Consider the following 22,023-nt stretch of genomic DNA (forward strand, 5'->3'; position numbering starts at 1 on the left):
GAAGGAATGCAAGCTTATTTTATAACCCGTTTCTTCATTTGTTTCAATATTCATTCTCTTAAGGCAAGGAGAGAAAGCTATGTGTGTTGAGGGGATAGGGGTAGGTGTGTAGATGTGCCTGTATACTGCTAGGCATTCTGTGAGTTCAGGATCTGGGGAAGAAGGTGAGGTATTATGCTCCTAAGTGGCTTATGGCTTCCATCTCCAAGGATCTTACAGTCGAGTGGGTACATATGAAATGAATAATTATCTCATCAAAAAGGGTAAAATAATAAGCATAAGAGATTGTTTGATAGAAGCTTAAAAGAAGAGAGAGAATGTAAATCTTAGGTCAAAGTTTTATAAGTGGCATTAAATAAAAAACGAAATTCAGAAGACCTGAAGCCCCAAAGGCTATAGTTTTCAGGGAAGAGCCAAAGAAGAAAAGTCTTCTTTCTAGCTTTAAATTCAGTGATTTGACCCTATTCTGTGTGCTCCAGGTAAAGTAATGATGAAAATTATTTCTTCCTCATATGATACCCTAGAATTAAGGATTTTTTAAATTGGGAAATAACTTCTATTAAAGATGGATATCAAGTTAAAAATTAGACTTAATATATCATAGATAAAATTAGTGTGTTTATTATTTTATTTGTCCTTAAAAATGACATTTTTATTATTTTGTTTTATTTTTATTGGTATAAATTTAGTGAGGACAAGTGAAGTTTTGTTACATAGATGCATTATATAGTGGTGCAGTCTGGGCTTTTAGTATACTCATCGCTCAGTGGATACACTAAATTACTTACTGCACCCATTAAGTTATTTCTCATCTCCCCTTCCCTTTCACCCTCCCTTCCTGCTTCCTCTCTAAGGACTGTATTAGTCCATTCTCACACTTCTGTAAAGAACTACCTGAGAGTGGGTAATTTATGAAGAAAAGAGCTTTAATTGATTCACAGTTCCGTGGGTTTAACAGGGAGCATGACTGGGAAGCCTCAGGAAACTTACAAACAGGGCGGAAGGTGAAGAAGGAGCAAGCACTTTCTTCACAAGGTGGTAGAAGAGAAAGCAAGAAAAGGGGTAAGTGCCACACACTTTTAAGCCATCAGATTTTATGAGAACTCACTTACTATCATGAGAACAGCAAGGGGAAAATCAGCCCTCATGATTCAATCATCTCCCGCCAGGCCCCTCCTCAAATTTGACAGGAGTTTTGGGAGGGGACACAAATTCAAATGACAACACTATTATTCCACATTCTATGTCCATGTATATACTTTATTTAGCTCCCACTTATAAGTGAGAACATGCAGTAATTGACTTGTATTAACAAATAAAAAAGTTGGTTCAAAGATTCTTGTCTTCCCAGTAATGTTTTCTTGTACGTTACCCTAAATTGCTCATCCTGTCTTCCCCATATCCCGTCAGAGACAAAAATCAAATTTACTACATACACTCAGTTAAGAGAAGCTAGTAAGGGCCTACCATGTGCCACAGTCTTTAATTACATCATTTAATGAATTCTCAATACAGCTCAATATTCTTCCTCTTTGATAAAGAGGGATCTGATGTTAAATAAGCTGTTTAGTAATATTTAAAGCCAAACATAATGTGTGTTAGTCTGTTTTGGCTTCTATCACAAAATGCTGTCAATTGCGTAGCTTATAAACAACATGAATTTATTTATCACACAGTTCTAGAGTCTGAGAAGTCCAAGATCAAGGTGCTAGCAAGTTCCGTGTTTGAGGCAACCCATTTCCTGGTTTATGGATCGTGTCTTCTGGCTGCATTCTTCCATGGTGTAAAGGGTCAGTTAGCTCTGTGTGGTCTCTTTTTTAAGGGTGTTAATCTCATGAATGAGAAGGGATCCTTTAATGCCTAATTGCCTCCAAACCGGCCTGTCCCCCTAATATCATCACTATCATTTTTTATTGATAAATATACAGGCAAATTGATGCCATGTTATTTGTTATTTCATAGCATTATGCACAAACCAGTGAATACATAAATGTTTTGAATAATGTAAATTTCATGGGCTTTAGGGATTTTCTTTGCTTGTTTAATGTCATTTGGTAAAAATATTTTTCTTCTAAATTTTAATAGCATTTAAAAGTTTTCATTTACTCTTAGACTAAGATGTAGAACAAGCATAAACAATAATTGAAAATTCTAGGTAATATAGATAGACGATATAAGTATAAGGTGTAGGTTTACGGGCAGCTGTAAGTAATAGAAATAGATATTAATATAGATTTAGACATATACAGATAGAGATAAAGATAGAGAGAGAGATATAGAGAGATCACACTAACATTTAAATTCTGCTTACTAAGCACAGGGCATTATTCTGAGTACATTATATAGATTGACTCCTTAATTCTCCTAAAACCTCTATGAAGTAAGTACTATTTTCACCCTCGGTTTACAGCTGGAGAAATTAAAGTAAAACTAGGTGTTACTCATTTCCTCTGGCATCTGCAGCAAATAATCACAAAGTGAGTGATTTAGAACAAGAGAAATTTATTCTCACAGTCTGGAAACCTGAAGTCCAAAATCATTATCATTGGGACAAATCAAGCTGTCATCAGAGTTGCACCATCTCGGGGCTCTAGGGGCACATCGTTTCTTGCCTTTTCCAGCTTCTGGCTGCTCTCCTGGCATTCCTTCTTTGGGGTTGCATCACCCCTCTCTGCCTTCATCGTCACACTGCTCTCACCTTTGTGTGTGTGCCCTTTGTCTTCTGTCTGTGTCAATATTCCTCTGCCTTTCTGTTATAGGACACTTGCTATTACAGTCATTGCCCAGCTGAAAATCCAGGACAAAATTATCATCCCAAGATTGTTAATTCAACCACATCTGCAAATATCATTTTTCCTTATTAGGTAACATTTACAGGTTCCAGAAATTAGGAATTGATATCATTGGGTGACTTTTATTCAACCTTCTCCACAGCTAGGTAACTTATGAAAAGATCACACAGCTTGAAATTTGGGGAGCCTGTCAAACACACAGTGCATATATATTCTATATATCAACAATTCTTATCACTGACCACCGCCTATTACTTCTTTCTAGAATATTGCTGAGGATAAAGTGATTCCAAGGAATGAAATGTTTTCATTTTATAATAAATTAGTTTTAAATGATATCCACTTCATTCATAGTGGCTGTGAACAACAGGTACCAATGACTGCCCACAGGAGGCCAGACCTAATCTGTGATAGTTGGGGCCAAACTATGTAATGTGAATCCATTGCTCAAAAATTGATATTTGAGTCCTTCTATGATGCCACAACAGAGTAATAAAAAGTAATCAGAATTTATTTCAATCTTTTAAAGTTTATCTCAAAGGCATGTTTTGATTCTAACAGAAAGCCCTTTCTTGCTTGCTTTATAAGTAATTATTTCATGTGATTTAAACATTTTCATAAATTTTATCTCATGGCAATATAAGGAAAATTTACAAAATAATCAAGTTTCTCAAAATAATCCAATTAATTAGACCCCAAATCATTAAAGCCACATTTAAAATAGTGTTTTTATGCTTTAATTTGTCCTTACAAATGATGTTTTTATTATATTGTCTTTCTTTTATTGGTATAAATTTGGAGGGGACAAGTGCAGTTTTGTCACATGGATGCATTATATAGTGGTGAAGTCTGACATTATCCTATCATTGAGGATATTTTAATATTGATTTTCCCCAAGACCAGTGAAACCACCTCAAACACTGGATGCTTCCATCAACACTTTGCAATATAGGAGGATTACAAAGAACCTTCTGTTGAAGTTATTTAAATTCCTTAGTGACAGTGCTGCAATGAAAATTACTCGAGTACAAACTTAGTTAATTTTATTCTGTGTAGGCAGTCTGATATTAATTATAAGGTATGATATAACTACCACTTTCTGGATGGGTTGCATAATCAACAGAATAATAATGTGTTTATACTTAAGAATACAGTTGCTTGATAGATTTTCAAAGTGTTAAGGTTTGTGAATATTATGACATATTATGAAGGTAAGAATATAATATAAAATAATATATATGTATTTTGTTATATATAATATCATATACTCTTGTACCCTCTTATGAAACGTCAGTGAAGATTTGAATACAGCTTAGAGAAAACTTGTCATTAGCACAGCATGAGCTGAGTGACACCACAGAACCGTGGATATAGGATGGACTAGAGTTCTAAATATAAGGTTGATTTCCTGGCTTTCTATTAATTTCTGGGTATAGAATCTTGGACACTTTTGTTGATCTCTCTTAGGCTCAGTTTCCCCGTGCCACCTATCTCATAAGATGGTTGCATTGGTTGGAATTGAATAGGAGGTGTTTTGCAGACTGCATGTCACCTTCAAGTGTTTTCTGTCTACACTGTTAATGTATCCTGGCATTTGAGGAGGGGAACCCTTTACATATGTGAAAGTCCCAAGGCTAAACCAGATGAAACTGTTGCTGTAGCAGGATGCCTAAGACTCATCCTCTATCCTCACTTATTACTGCTCACCTAACCCCTACATCTGGCACCTGCATAATGGAAACCCAGGGATGGGGGGAGTAAACCTGTAAACACACACTGTATTATCTGCCCTTAAAGATAAATGTTTTAATTCCTCTCTCTCTCCCTCCCCTACCTCTCTATTGAACATATATTTGACTAAGTGTGTCCTCCCATTCCAGCGGCAAGGGGCAAAGTACAAATGGATGCCCACATTATCATATGTCTAAATAATTACAACATAAGCTAATATTTTTTCTGTTAAATAAAATATATCTTCCCTCCTGTATTGAGACACATGCCTCTAAATGACCTAGAAAGCCAGGTTCAAACTGAAAATTTTCAGATTTCTTGGAGTTCTGACCTCTGGTCCCTGAACCCCAGCATGTTCCCCCTCTTTTCCCATCTCCAAGTTCATCCATACCGTGACAGGTGTTGTACACACACAAGTGGACATTCCAACCAATATGTCAAAACTTTATCCACCCCAAACAGCAAAAAAAGCTCATTCTATTCTTGACCACCACTGTGGCCTAGGGGTGCTTATATTGGCAGAATGATCATTCCTTAGGACTGACCTGGGTAATAGGCTCTGACAGACCATGAGAGAGGGTACAAAGCCTTTGGAGCTTGGACTCCCAGGGCTGCAGGTCCTTGACGCATATGGTAGAAGGAGAGTTTTGCCTATTAAATGAACATGTGTTCTAGGTCCCTGTGACTCCTTATCCCATGGGAAAGGTAATTAATAAAGAAAGGATTATTTTTTTTCCTCTTTACAAATCTAAAGGGAGAAGAAGCTTCCCAATTTTGACATAATTTTTCAATTGTAATATTGTTACAGTTGAGAGTTATCGTGTTGATCCAGGCATCTTTCTCTATTCAGTTGCTCCTGGTAACTGAAATCATTTACTTGACCAGAATTTCATAAGGAAATAAAATTCTGAAGGCAAATTACAGAATTCTTATTTTCGGCTTTGATAGTAGGTGATGAATTTGGGTGGGTGTATTAGTCTGCTAGGGATGCCATAACACAATATCACAGACTGAGTGGGTGGCTTAAATAACAGAAATTAAGTTTTCACAGTACTGAAGCCTGGGAGCCCAAGATGAAGGTGCTAGCAGGGTTGTTGTTTTTCTGTGATCTTCTTTCCTGGATTGCAATCTTCTTCTTATGTCCTCACATGTCCTTTTCTCTATGCATGTGCACTCATGATGTCTCTGTCTCTTCTTATAAGGCCATCATTCCTATTGCATTATGTTCCCATTCTTATAGCCCAATTTAGACTTAGTTGCCCTATCTCCAAATACAGTCACATTGGGGGTTAGGGCTTCAATACAGGATTTTAGGGAAGGGAGACAAAATTCAGTCCATAACAGTGGGTCATATAGATTCCAATCAACAGGTTTAAATATCAGATACAAAGAACTGTGCTAGGTACTCTGGAGAATAAAAAGACTAAATGGCTTAACTTCACCCTCTTACTTCCCTGCACACTTACTTCCAAAACTTTGCAAGTCAGACAATCATAAAATTTGTGTTAACTAAAAAAGTTGGTCCAAAGTTTCTTGCCTTTCCAGTATTGTTTTCTTGTAAAGTTAACCTAAAGCGTTCATCCTGTCTGCCTTATAACCTATGAAAGAGAAAAATCAAATTTATTACATGTTCTCAATTAAGAGAAGCTAGTAAGGGCCCACCATGTGCCAGAGTCTTTAATTCCATCATTTAATGAATTATCAGTACTACTCAATACAATATAAAGGTGATATATATCCTCCCTATAAAGGAGGAATCTGAAGTTCCTCCTTTAAATTGTTTAAATATTACTAAATAAGTTGTTTAGTAATCTTTGAAGCCAAAAACAATGTATCTTCATGTGTTTGAGATTCTGTAACAAAATACCATAGACTGGGTAGCTTATAAACAATAGAAATTTGTTTCTCACTGTTCCGGAGGCCGGGAAGTCCAAGATGAAGGTGCTAGCAGATTATCTGTCTGATAAGGGCCCATTTTCTGATTTATAGATATTGTCTTCTAGCTGCATCCTTACTTGGTGGAAATGACTAGTTAGTTCTGTGAGGTCTCCTTTCTACTGGTCCCATTCATAAGAGAGGATCCCTTACAACCCAATAATCTCCAAAAGGGCCTGCCCCTGTTAATGCCATCGCTTTTGGGGTTAGAATTGTATATTAATCATGAGAGGGCAGAAATAGTCAGGCCATAGCACTGTGTGATATCACCACTTTGTCCTGTTGCAGTAGCTCTGCTGCAGGTAGACTGGGATCTTCCTTCCTGCCCAGCTCATAGTTTCCTGAGGCAAAGCAGAAAAATAATATGCTGCACTACACAATTTAGATCACCACTAATTCTTTAAATCAATGGTAGTAGAGGCATAGCTCCAAGACCTGGATATCTCTATATTCTTGAATTGACAATAGCAATAACTTTGTATTAAAAAATTGATATAAATTGAAGATAATTTTTAAGCCATATGATTCTATAAAGTAAAATTTATCAAAAAGTAATTGATCCTATTGTCTTTGGTTTATTTTTTTTCTTTATCAATTCCTGCTAAAACATTATCCTTGATGAGAATGTGAAGGCTTCCTTGGAGGCAGTAAGGGAAATTTAACTCCCAATAATGGTAATCACAATAATGAACAAAGGAGGAACCCTAAAAATAAATTGAATTGAGAATATTACTTTGTTATTTTCTGGCAGTATTTTGATCACAATATCCCATCATTGCTGATTTGTAAGAAAAAGAGAGGAACTTAAGGCTTTTCTTTTAAATTCTTCTCTTCTTTGGAAGATAGTCACAGAGCAAAGCATTGGCTGAAGGAGACATGACTTGCTATAGCATTTGTCTCTCCTCATGGCTCCAGATGTGGTTTTACTGATTATATTGGAATTGCCTCTGGTCCTGGGTTTTTGGAAGAGGCTGTTCTGATTTAACTAGAAAACCTTTCTTTCTAGAAGCTGTTCTCCTTTGAATAACTTTCAATTTTCATTTGTAAACTAGGAAAAATATAAGTGAAAATTTTGGGGGTCTATTTTCCTATAATACAAATATAAAGCAAGTCAAATATGCAAAAAATATAATTTTCATTTGACTCACTCTAGTTAAAATTGTGCAATTATAAGTAATAATATATACATTATTGTTTCAGCAAATTTGGAATAATTCAGTAAATACAATGGCTTCTTTTTTATTTTTATTTATTTTTATTTAATTTTTTATTTTATTTTATTTTTTTGAGACGGATTCTTGCTCTGTCACCCAGGCTGGAGTGCAATAGCACGATCTTGGCTCCCTGCAACCTCTGCCTCCAGAGTTCAAGCCATTCTCAATGCCTCAGCCTCCTGAGTAGCCGGGACTACAGGCATGTGCCACCATGCCCGGCTAATGTTTGTATTTTTTTAGTAGAGACGGGGTTTCACTATGTGGGCCAGGCCAGTCTCGAACTCCTGACCTCAAGTGATCCACCCACCTCAGCCTCCCAAAGTGCTGGAATTACAGGCATCAGCCATAGCCCCCAGCCCAATTGCTTCTTTAAAGATAGGTTTAATAATAGGAAAATATATGTTTTGCAGGTATTAATTTTATGATCATTATTATTATTAACCTACTTATAATGTTATGACATCACAAACCTTTTTACTACTCTGTTATATAACAAGTTGTGCTTTTTATTTTTTCTATTTTTAAAATACCTATCAGGATAATTTTCACAGAAAAGACTAAGAAATGCAAGCATTCTCCAGATAACAGGAATGATAGGAAGTTGAATGAGGATAATAATGGGAATTAGATTGATCCAATATGGACATGTTTCATAGATCTTTAAACTACATTAAATTATCATAATAAATAAACTATTTAAATTTTATTGAATTGTCCATTTAAAATGTTTACATATGGGACAAGGATGTAAGTTGAATGTGCAGAGTGTGAAACATAAAATGTAAATAGTTTGGTACATAGTATGGAAACAATAGTGCCACAGAACTAGTCTTTAAGCCTACCTAGATGGCAAAAATAATAGAATCTTCTGGTTATTTTCCTAAAGAGAATTTTCATGCCTAAGAAAGGAATAATATTCAAATGAGGTTGAGCTACCAAGTCATAAAAAGACCTGAAGAACGTTAAAAGCATATTGCTAAGTGAAAGAAGCCAGTCTAAAACGGCTACATCCATATTATTCTAACTACATGACATTTTAGAAAAGGCAAGACTATTAAGAGAGTAAAAAGATCATGATGGCCTGGGGCATTGGGGGAGGGTGGATGTATAGGTGAAGTCTAAGAGAGTTTATGAGCCGTGAAACTACATCGTATGATAATATAACGGTAAATATATGTCATTATACAATTGTCAAAATCCAGAGACTGTACAATATGAAGAGTGAATTCTAATGTAACTTATGAACTCTAGTCACAAAGTGTCAATATTGGCTTATCAATTAAAACAAATATACCACACTAATGCAAAATTAATAACGGGGGAAATGGCGAGGGGGGATTTGTGAGGTGGTATATGAAAACTCTCTCTACTGTCAGCTCATTTTGCTGAAAACTTACAACTGTTCTAACAGCAAAGTCTCAGGATACAAAATCAATGTGCAAAAATCACAAGCATTCTTATACACCAATAACAGACAAACAGAGAGCCAAATCATGAGTGAACTCCCATTCACAATTGCTTCAAAGAGAATAAAATATCTAGGAATCCAACTTACAAGGGACGTGAAGGACCTCTTCAAGGAGAACTACAAACCACTGCTCAAGGAAATAAAAGAGGATACAAACAAATGGAAGTACATTCCATGCTCATGGGTAGGAAGAATCCATATCGTGAAAATGGCCATACTGCCCAAGGTAATTTATAGATTCAATGCCATCCCCATCAAGCTACCAATGACTTTCTTCACAGAATTGGAAAAAACTACTTTAAAGTTCATATGGAACCAAAAAAGAGCCCGCGTCGCCAAGTCAATCCTAAGCCAAAAGAACAAAGCTGGAGGCATCACGCTACCTGACTTCAAACAATACTACAAGGCTGCAGTAACGAAAACAGCATGGTACTGGTACCAAAACAGAGATATAGACCAATAGAACAGAACAGAGCCCTCAGAAATAATGCCGCATATCTACAACCATCTGATCTTTGACAAACCTGACAAAAACAAGAAATGGGGAAAGGATTCCCTATTTAATAAATGGTGCTGGGAAAACTGGCTAGCCATATGTAGAAAGCTGAAACTGGATCCCTTCCTTACACCTTGTACAAAAATTAATTCAAGATGGATTAAAGACTTAAACATTAGACCTAAAACCATAAAAACCATAGGCAATACCATTCAGGACATAGGCATGGGCAAGGACTTCATGTCTAAAACACCAAAAGCAATGGCAACAAAAGCCAAAATTGACAAATGGGATCTAATTAAACTAAAGAGCTTCTGCACAGCAAAAGAAACTACCATCAGAGTGAACAAGCAACCTACAAAATGGGAGAAAATTTCTGCAATCTACTCATCTGACAAAGGGCTAATATCCAGAATCTACAATGAACTCCAACAAATTTACAAGAAAAAAACAAACAACCCCATCAAAAAGTGGGCAAAGGATATGAACAGACACTTCTCAAAAGAAGACATTTATGCAGCCAAAAGACACATGAAAAAATGCTCATCATCACTGGCCATCAGAGAAATGCAAATCAAAACCACAATGAGATACCATCCCACACCAGTTAGAATGGCAATCATTAAAAAGGCAGGAAACAGCAGGTGCTGGAGAGGATGTGGAGAAATAGGAACACTTTTACACTGTTGGTGGGACTGTAAACTAGTTCAACCATTGTGGAAGTCAGTGTGGCGATTCCTCAGGGATCTAGAACTAGAAATACCGTTTGACCCAGCCATCCCATTACTGGGTATATACCCAAAGGACTATAAATCATGCTGCTATAAAGACACATGCACTTGTATGTTTATTGCGGCACTATTCACAATAGCAAAGACTTAGAACCAACCCAAATGTCCAACAATGATAGACTGGATTAAGAAAATGTGGCACATATACACCATGGAATACTATGCAGCCATAAAAAAGGATGAGTTCATGTCCTTTGTAGGGACATGGATGAAGCTGGAAGCCATCATTTTCAGCAAACTATCACAAGGACAAAAAACCAAACACCACATGTTCTCACTCACAGGTGGGAATTGAACAATGAGAACACATGGACACAGGAAGGGGAACATCACACACCGGGGCCTGTTGTGGGGTGGGGGAGGGGGGAGGGATAGCATTTGGAGATATACCTAATGTTAAATGATGAGTTACTGAGTTCAGCACACCAACATGGCACATGTATACATATGTAACTAACTTGTACGTTGTGCACATGTACCCTAAAATTTAAAGTATAATAATAAAAAGATATATATATATAAAGTCTGTTAATTCAAAAAATAAAATCAACTCCTCTCTAATAAGAGCAGCGATGGAGTACACTGTTGGCATTCATATGTCCCTTCATACCACAAGAACTTAAAGATGAGCATAAAGATGACAGCTTTGACAGATGTCAAAAGACAGCTGTAAGGGACAGGGAAATTGACAGGTAACATTCCACTACTGAATTCCAGTTGTTACTGAAGTCCAAATTTATTTCTGATTTTCCTATATTTTTATTGCTCAACTCTTCTTACCTGTGTTCTGGGATCAGCATACTATTCTCCCTTCTCAATTTTCTCACTAAAATCATTAAAATTAAGTTGTTTGTTTGTTTGTTATGTATAGCTAAGAGTGCTAGTACTGCCAGGGACATAAAGAGTGAATCGTACCTAATCAGCAAGCTTATCTATCATTGCATTTCAAGATTCAAATAGGCAGTTGTGTACCATTGTGTCAGCTTTTACCCTTATGTTGATTATGTAAGTTAATTTTTAATCTTGCCATAGCCACAGATAGAGAAATTGAAGACAGTGCATCTTTAACAATTGAGTGCTCACAAAATCACAGGAAACACAAGAAAAGTGTGTGCTTCCCAGTCATCTGCATACATTTCCTTCCTAAATATGATCAACAATTTAGGAAGATGAAAGTGTAGTAAAAATTTAAAAAATTAAACAGCTGTCTGTACCTAACATGTGAAACATGGGGTTGGGAAATAGAGCTATTGTAAAGATTTAGAAATCACTCTAATTGTACATGAGCACACCCAGGATTATTATTATTTTTTTTAACATACGGTAGGACAAAGTCATTCACTTTTCTGTTTTCTAGGCCTAAAAAAGATTGGTGCATGGTCCCAGTATCTCCATCATAGTCCTTCAAAATTTAGGCCTTGGGGGTCAGGCATGGTGATGCACACCTGTAATTCCAGCACTTTGGGAGTCCAAGGTGGGTGGATCACCTGAGGTCAGGAGTTCGAAACCAGCCTGACCAACATGGTGAAACCCCATCTCTGCTAAATACAAAAAGTTAGCTAGGTGTGGTGGTGCATGCCTGTAATCCTAGCTACTTGGGAGGCAGAGGTAGGAGAATCACTTGAACCCAGGAGGCAGAGGCAGAGGTTGTAGTGAGCCGAGATGGTGCCATTGCTCTCCAGCCTGGCCAACAAGAGTGAAACTCCATCTAAAAAAAAAAAAAGAAAAAGAAATTTAGGCCTTGGATAATTGTTCTAATTTTGTGTTCCCCAGGGTTGTCAGTCTTTGATGTCACTGGTTTCAATGTTAGAAAAATGCTAGATTTCTGCAGAAGATCATTCATAAATACTGAAAGATATTGCCTACTGGTTTCAAAGGTTAAAATCTGGGATATATTGATAGGGTTCATAGACTCTATTCTACATATAGATAGAAAAATGCACACAACATAGTATCCTCTTCAGGTATTAAATCAGCTGACCAAAGAGTATCTGTGTTTCTTCCTTTATCTTACATTTTTAAATGATATCTCCACATTACTGTGTTTTCAGACCTAATAATGAGGAGATAAGTTATACAGATTTGAAAGCATTTTATACTACTTATGCAGTTGCAATAAATTATCTTTTTAAATTATTTATCTTCTCATATGTATTTCAAACTGTATTATTATGTAGATTTTTCACAGCATTTCAGATAATTAGTGTAACCTCGACCCTGATGTTCAGAAAAATTTGCAACCAAAAAATAATATTTTGGTTTCTTTTGATTTCTTAAGAATACTTTGATTTACTTGGTTGTATAAATGAATAGAACCAGAATTCATTATTTTTACAAGGAAGTAATTAAAAAATATACTTAAAAATAATATGTAAGTGATATCATACCACAATACATGTGCACTTAAAAAATGCTGAAAAAACTGTTTTCAAATGAATAATGGTTAAAAGTTGATTATAATACGTTAGTACCTTTATAGAGTTTCAGATTGTCATTATATAATTTCACTTATTTGTTCATCACAATAGGGCATTTCTCCCCTTCCCTTTTATACATAAAAGAACAGTGAACCTCAGGAATTTAAGTGACTAAAGTGCCCAGAAATCAGGCAGACAAGCTGGGTCATGTTTTTGCTTGAACTTGAACCACAATATTCTACCCTTATATTCATTGCATAATCTGCTGGCCCACAAGAACATTGACCCATTCATTCGCCAAGTATTTTTAAAGTACACTATATAAGCCACATTCTGAGGATTTCTTTGTAATGTGCAAAAGTTATACTTTTCTCCATGGTTGTTTCAATCTAATGAGTAAAACAGTGATCCAAGTAACAATTGAAAATGTAATCAAGAGGATCTTCAAGAGAGCTGACTTGAAGCATCTGCTACTCACCCCCTCCACAAGAAGAACTAAAATAGAGAGTAGATAATCACACTAGAATAGATCATCTAAGAAAGAACATTGGAATTCAACAGAGAAGTGAGAGGAAATACCTAAGGCAAGAAAGGAGAGGGAAATGAGCCAGCTTACTTGGCCATGATCAGCTCAGAGCCTTAAGAGTCTTCCCAATGCAGGGAAAGCATAAGCGAATGACCCCCAGCAGTCCACATTCGCACTGCAGACTTCTGGAAGTCTGCAGCCATGAGAAAGCCCTTAGACTCATGTGGACCCAAAGACTGACTTAGGGAGCTGCCTGGAGACTGTGGGAAGACATTGCTTCAGAGAGGAAGATAATCCTGGGTCCCACACACCCCCCACCCATGCTCTAAGCAGCTACAGCAAGATGCCATTTGGAAAGCCCAGCCGCCACCAACCCTCATCCTACCTGGGGGCCAATAGCTTCTGTATCTCCACATCTCTGGAGCCACATTGACATTTCCTGCCCACAGCTCCTGTTGTCAGGGTTGAAGCATAAGCCATTGCCAAAGACCTTCCTACACCCAGCAGTGACACCTCAGCACATATTTACACACTTGTAGGGCAAGCTCCCTTGACCACAGCAACTGCTGCTGTGGGCTGCCATTGCCAGGGAGGAAATGCAAGAGAAGTGTGTGCTTCCCAGTCATTTGCATACAGCTGTTCCCACTGAAAGCAACCCCTCTCACTTGGAGCAGGGCTGCAGTGCAGCCACTGCCATCACGACCTGAGCATTACAGCATAGGTCTAGTATCTTCTCCCACCCATGCCTACTGCATGAAGCACCTGCACACATCACCAGAGGTCCTGAGAACAGGTCTGACTGGTCTGGCTCCAACCCTCAAGTGCTCAAGCACACCTTCTGGGGGCCAGAGGATTGCATAGCCCAGTCCATGACAATGGACACCTGAGAATTCCTCCCAGGTGACTGAGTTTGGGCACACCAAACCTGCTGCTATCAGCTACCTGTGGACCTGGTACTGGCCTGCCAAGCCAATCACAGTTGCTGTCAATACCAGGATGGACAACTTGGAAGCCAGAGGTTTGTCCTGCCACTGCTACCGCTATCACCCATAGCATACTTCATGCCCAGGAGCCCAAAAACCTGCCCACCCAACTGGCCTACTGCTGTCACTACCAGCAACCAAGCAAGCCACCTGGAGGTTCAAGAATCAGCTATCTGGACTAGCTAACACTAATGCCAGTAAACACTGCCCTAGGTCCCAAGGAAAGGAATATTTGGCTTACCACTGCCATGACTAGAACCTGAAGACAGGCCTACCTGGCATCCAAGTCACCAGCAAAACTTCACCATAGCCTGTACTATGCCTGTACTATGCCTGTACTATGCCTTAAGGTGTAACTGCACCTTAAGCCACTGAGGAAATCACAAACACTGCTGACACTTATAACAGCTGAAGAAATAATATGTAGATTACACTACTGAAAACACCCTGAATTAAAACCAAAATGTCCTGCCCAAGCAACATCATAGATAATATGTTTAGGAAAAGGTTCTTCCCTACAATAGCAAAATCAAAAATTTGAAAAAGTGACCGTCACACCAGATGCACAGATAGCAATATAACAACATAAGAATCATAAAAAAACAAGGAAATATAATACCTCCAAAAGAAAACTATAATTCTTCAGTAAAATATTCGAATAAAAAACTATAAAAATCACAGAAAAAGAATTTAAATTAATAATATTAAATAAGCCAAATGACGTACAAAAGAATGCAGAAAAACAATACAAAGAAATCAGAAAAACAGCTCAGGATACCAATGGCAAACTTACCAAAGAGAAGTATCACAAAAAAGAATCAAACAGAAATTCTGGAAGTGAAGAATTTATTAAATGAAATACAAAATATATTCAAAAGTTTCAACAATAGAATAGATGAAGTAGAAGAAAGAATTTTAGACAAAGATTTTTCACAAGAATTTGTTTAAAAAGCTAATTTGACATATGGGACATCATAAAGCAAATAAATGTTTGAATTTTCTGGATCCCACAAGGTTAAAAAAAAGGGGTAGAAATGCTATTTAACAAAATAATGGCTGAAAATTTCTTAAGTCTAGCAAGAGATTTAGAAATCCAGTTACAGGAAGTTCAGAGATACCCAAACAGGCACAATTCCAAAAAGTATTCTCCATAAGACATTATGGTTAAATTCTAAAAAGTCAAAGACAGAGAGAATTCTAAAAGCAGCAAGAAAAAATGTCTAGTCACCTATAACGGAACCCCCATTCGACTAACAGAGGGTTTCTCACCAGAAACCTTACAAGCCAAGAGAACATGGGATGATATATTCAAAGTACTGAAAGAAAAATATTGTCAGCCAGGGATACTATACCCAGAAAACTTATCATTCATACATAAAGACTGGTCCTACAAGAAATGGGAGTCCTGCACCTGGAAGTAAAAGGACAATATGTACCATTATGAAAGTACATGAAAGTCTGAAGCCTGCTAGTAAAGCAAACACACAGATAAAGAAGAGAAAGAACTCAAATGTTACCAATACAGAAAAACCACCAAATGACAATAATAAAAAATAAAAGAGAAGGAAAGGAATAAAGAATAACAAAAGATAGGAAACAACCAGAAATCATTTAATATAATGACAGAAATAAGCTCTTGCATGTTAATATAAGCTCTCACATTGAATGTAAATGGTTAAAATTCCATTTACATGGAATTTTATAAAAGATATGTTTTATAAAATATATAAATTTTATAAAAGATATAAAGTAACTGGCTATATGCAAATAAATAAGTAAACAAAAAAGACCTCGCTGTATGTTGCCTACAAGAAAACTCATCTCACCAATAAAGACACATACACACTGAAAATAAAGGAATAGAAAATATATTCTATGCAAATGGAAACCAAAGCAATTCTAAGTAGCTATATTTATATCAGGTAAAACAGACTTTAAGTCAAAAATAATAAAAAGAGACAAAGAAAGTTGCTATGTAATAATAATAAAGTATCAAAAAAATAATTTAGAACAATCCTAAACACATGCACACCCAACACTGCAGTAACCAAAAATATAAAGCAAATCTCATGCCAATACAATAGTAGTTGGGACAGCAAAACCACACTGTCAGCGTTAGACAGATCATCCAGACAGAAACTTTAGAAGGAAATATTGGAGTTAAACTGCAATTTAGAACAAATGGACACAGCAGACATATGCAGAATATTTCATCCAATAGCTACAGAATACACATTATCCTCATTAGCATATGAAATACCCTTTAGGAAAGGCCATATATCAGGCCACAAAACAAGTGTCAACAATTTTTTTAAAATCAGGTTATATCAAGTATCTGTTTGGACCATAATAAAATAAAAATAGAAATAAATAATTTTTAAAAAACTTTGTAAATTGTACAAATCCATGGAAATTAAACAGCATGCTCCTGAATTGCCAATGGGTCAAGGAAGAAATTAAGAAAAAAATCAAAATATTTCTTGAAATAAAATTTTAAAAAATCTTAACAAAACCTGTGGAATATGGCAAAAGCAGTACTAATAAGAAACTTTATAGCAATAAATACCTATCTCAGAAAAGTATAAGTATTTTAAATAAAGAATGTAATAATGTACCTCAAAAAAAAATAGAAAAGCAAGAAGAAACCAGGCACAAAATTAGTAGAAAGAAAGAAAGGATAAAGATCACAGTGGAAATAAAGTACTGGAGATTAGAAAAAAAAAAATCTTTGTATTTCATTATATATAGATATAGTATATATATTCATAATGTATGTATATACATATAAAATACAAAGAACAAATGAAATGAAAAGTTTGTTTTCTGAAAAGACAGACAAAATCAACAAATTGTTAACTGGACTAAGCAAATCAAAAAGAGGAAGACAGCCCAAATACACAAAATCAGAAATGAAAAAGGAGACGTTACAATTGATACTACTGAAAAACAAAAGATTATTAGAGACTACTATGAACACCTATATGCTAACAAACTGGAGAACCTAGAGGAAATGGATAAATTCCTCAATCCATGCAACCTACCATGTTAGAATTCAGAAGAGAAAATCTGAATAGATCAATAATAAACAATGAGATGTAGTCAGTAATAAAAGGTTTCCCAACAAAGAAAAGCCAAGGACAAAATGGCTTCACTGTCAAATTCTACCAAACTGCTAAAGAAACACTAACACTAATTGTTATCCAACTTTACCAAAATATTGAAAAGGTGGAAATTCTATTTCTAAGAGGCCAGTATTACCCTAATACCAAAACCAGACAAGGACGCAACAACAAAAGAAAACTATAGGCCAATAACCCTGATGAACATACATAGATGCAAATATCCTCCACAAAATACTAGCAAACTGAATCTAACAGCACATCAAAAAGATAACGCAGGGCAGGCATGGTGGCTCGCTCCTCTAATCCCAGCACTTAGGGAGGCCAAGGCAAGTGGATCACTTGAGTTCAGGAGTTCGAGATCAGCCTGGCCAACACGGTGAAACCCTGTCTCTACTAGAAATACAAAAATTAGCCGGGCATGGTGGCAGGCACTTGTGATCCCAGCTACTCGGGTGGCTGAGGCAGGAGAATGGCTTGAACCTGGGAGGTGGAGGTTGCAGTGAGCCGAGATTGCACCACTGCACTCCAGCCTGGGCGACAGAGGGAGACTCTGTTCAAAAAAAAAAAAAAAAAAAGGTAATGCAACACAATCAAGGGGGTTTCCCACCCCACCCCCGCCAAGGATTCAAGTATGGCTCAACATATTCAAATCAATAAATTCAATTCACCACATAAGAAGAATTAAAAACAAAAACATATAATTATCTCAATAGATGCAGAGAAAGCATTTGATAAAAACCCTCAACAATTTAGGCATTGAAAACACATACCTTGCAATTATAAAAGCCAAATATGACAAACCCATGGCCAACATCATACTTAACTGGCAAAAGTTGGGATCATTTATTCTAAGAAGTAGAACAAGACAAGGATGCCTATTTTCACCATAGTACTGGAAGTCATATTTAACGTATCATTGGAAGTCCTAGCCAGAGCATTTAGACAAAAGTAAGAAATAAAAGTCATTCAAACTGGAAAAGAGAAAGTCAAATTTCCTCTGTTCAATGACAACATGATCTTATGTACAGAAAATCTTAAACACTTCTCCAAGATACTGTAATTGATAAATCACTTCAGTAAAGTTTCAAGATACAAAATCAACCTTAAAAAATTAGTAACATTTCTATACACCAATAACATTCAAGCTAAAAACCAAATCAAGAACTCAATCCCTTTTACAATAGCCACACACAAACACACAGATATGTAGGGATACATTTAACTAAAGAGACTGGTAAAAGAAATCTCTACGCAAATACTACAAAACACCAATTAAAGAAAATACAGGTAACACAAACAGATAAATATCTCATGCTCATGGATTGGAATAATCAATAGCATTAGAATGTTAATACTGCTCAAAGAAATCTATAGATTCAGTACGATTCCTATCAAAATATCAACATAATTTTTCACAGAATTAGAACAAACAATTTTAAAATTTACATGAAACCAAAAGTGCCTGAATAGCCAAATCAATCCTAAGCAAAAATAACAAAGCTGTATGCATCACATTTTCCAACTTCAAATTATAATCCAGGGATATATTAACCAAAACAGTATAATACTAGCATAAAAATCAACACATAGATGAATGAAATAGAATAGAAAACCCAGAAATAAGTTATGTATCTACAAGCAACTGATCTTCAACAAAGTTGACAAAATATACGATAGGGAAAGGACATCTTCCTATTCAATTAATGATGGTGGGGAAATTTGCTAGCCATATTCAAAATAATGAAGCTAAACACTTAGCTCTCACCAGTTACAAAAAAGTGATTCATCATGGAGTAAAGACTTAAATGTAAGACCTGGCACTGCAAAAATTATAGAAGATAACCTAGGAAAAAGTCTTCAGGATAGTGTCTCAGGCAAAGAATTTATGACTAAGATCTCAAAAGTAAATGCAATGTACACAAAAATAGACACAGAAATTCTATCAAACTGAAAAACTTCACAGCAATAGTAATAATAATCAACAGAGTAAACAGCCTGCAGAATGGGAAAAATATTTGCAAACTATGCATCCAACAGAGGGCTAATATCTAGAACCTAGAAGGAACTCAAACAACCCCAAAGTATAACCTCATTACAAAATGGGCAAATGGCATGAACAGACATTTCTCAAGAAATGGACATATCAATAGCCAACAAACATATTAAACAATGTCCAACATCAGAGGAATGATAATTAAAACCACCCTAAGTTAGCATCTCACCCAGTCAGAATGGGTGTTACAAAAATGAAAAAATAATGTGGGCAAGGATGAAGAAAAAAAGGGAACACTTACATTCTGATGGTGGGAATGTAAATTAGCACAAACTCTATGGAGAACAGTATGAAGATATTTCAATCAACTGAAAACAGAAATACCATTTTATGCACCAACCCCACTACAGGATATATATAGAAAGGAAAATAAATTATTACCTCAAAATACACCTGCACTTGTATGTTTATTGCAGCACTATTTACAATAGCAAAATCATAGAATCAACCAAATTGTCCATCAATGGATGACTGAAACTGGATAAAGAAAATGTGGTACATATACAGAATACCATGCAATCATTATGAAGAATAAAACAATGTCTTTTGCAGCAACATGGAACTGGAGGCCCTTATCCTAAGTGAGATAATTCAGAAGCAAAAAGTCAAAAACCACATGTTCCCACCTATAAGAGGGAGCTCAAAAATGGGTGAGCATATGGACATACAGAGGGGCATATTAGACCCTGGGGACTACAAAACTGAAGAGTGGGAGGGGGGTGAGAATTGAAAAATTAGCTATTGGTTATAATGTTCACTACTGATTTAATGGGAACACTAGATGCCCAAGCCCCACTACTACACAGTCTGTCCATGTAACAAACCTGTACATGTACTCCTTAAGTCCATAAAAATTAAAAACAAACAAATACATAAATAATTAAATATAACTCATATGAATGGCTAACAGATATAAGAAAAAATGTTCAACATCACTAATCATCAGATAAATGCAAATCAAAACCACAAAGAGATATTATCTTACCCAGTTATAATGGCTATTATTAAAAAGACAGAAATACTGAGAAGGATGTACAAAAAAAAGGCATTATTGGTGGTGGGAATGTAAATTAGGTCAGCCACTATGGAAAACAGTATAAAGATTTCTCTAAAAAACCAAAACAGAGCTTCCATGTGATCCAGCAATCCACTACTGGGTTGATATGATTTGCCTCAGCCCCACCCAAATCTCATCTTGTAGCTTCCATAATTCCCACAGGTTGTGGGAGGGACCCAATGGGAGATCATTGAATTATAGGGGAGGGTCTTTCCCATGCTGTTCTCATGATAGTGAATAAGTCTTACAAAATTTCATGGTTTTAAAAATGGTAGTTCCCCTGCATAAGCTCTCTTTGCCTGCTGCCATCCATGTAAGATGTGACTTGCTGCTCCTTGCCTTCCACCATAATTGTGAGTCCTCCCCAGCTATGTGGAACTATAAGTCCATTAAACCTCTTTTTCTTTCCAGTTTTGGGTATGTCTTGATCAGCAGAATAAAAACAGACTAATACATGGGTATTTATCCAAAAGAAAATAAATTGTATATCAAAGGCATACCTTTATTTATTATTTATTTGTTACACCATTATTCACAATTACAAATATATGGAAGCAGTGTAATGTTCATTAACAGGTGAATGGATAAATAAAATGTTGAATATATATGCCCAATGAAATACTATTTGGTCTTAGTGAATAATGAAATCATGTCATTTGCAGCAAAATTAATGGAACTGGTGGTCATTGTGTTAAGTGAAGTAAGCCAGGCACAGAAGGGCAAATATTGCCTGCTGTCACTCATATGTGGGAGCTAAGAGGTTGAACTCATGGAGGTAGAGAGTAGAGTGACAGATACCAGACACTGGGAAGGATGTGTGGTTGGGGGTAGATAAAGAGATATTGGTTAATGGTTAAAAACATACTGTTAAACAGAAGGAATAAATAATAATGTTTCATAGTAGACAGAAGGAATAAATTATAATGTTTGATAGCAGACAGAAGGAATAAAGCATAACATTTGTTAGTAGAGTAGGGCCACTATACCTTACAACAGTGTATTGTATATTGCAAAATAGCTAGGACAGAGGACTAGAAATGATTCCAACACATAGAAGTGATAAATACTCAAGGACACCTCAAATACCCTGACTTCATCATTGCACAGGCTATGCATATAATAAAATGTCACTTGTACACCATAAATGTGTACAAATACGTGTACGTATTATGTGTATTTACACATAATAATATTTTCTCAAAAACTTAAACGTGAAACTGTCATGCAATCCAGCATTTCTCCTTTAGGGTATAAACCAAAAGGAGTTCAAAGCAGGGACTCAAATATTTGTACACTGAGGTTCGTAGGAGCATTTTTCATAACAGCCAAATGAGAGAAAAAATCCAAATGCCCATTGATTGGTGAATGGATAAGCATAACGTTATATATATGTACAATGAAATATTTAAGCTCAAAAAGGAAGGGAATACTGATGGAT

This window comes from Pongo abelii, chromosome 3 (assembly GCF_028885655.2).
Source record: "Pongo abelii isolate AG06213 chromosome 3, NHGRI_mPonAbe1-v2.0_pri, whole genome shotgun sequence".
NCBI lineage: Eukaryota > Metazoa > Chordata > Mammalia > Primates > Hominidae > Pongo > Pongo abelii.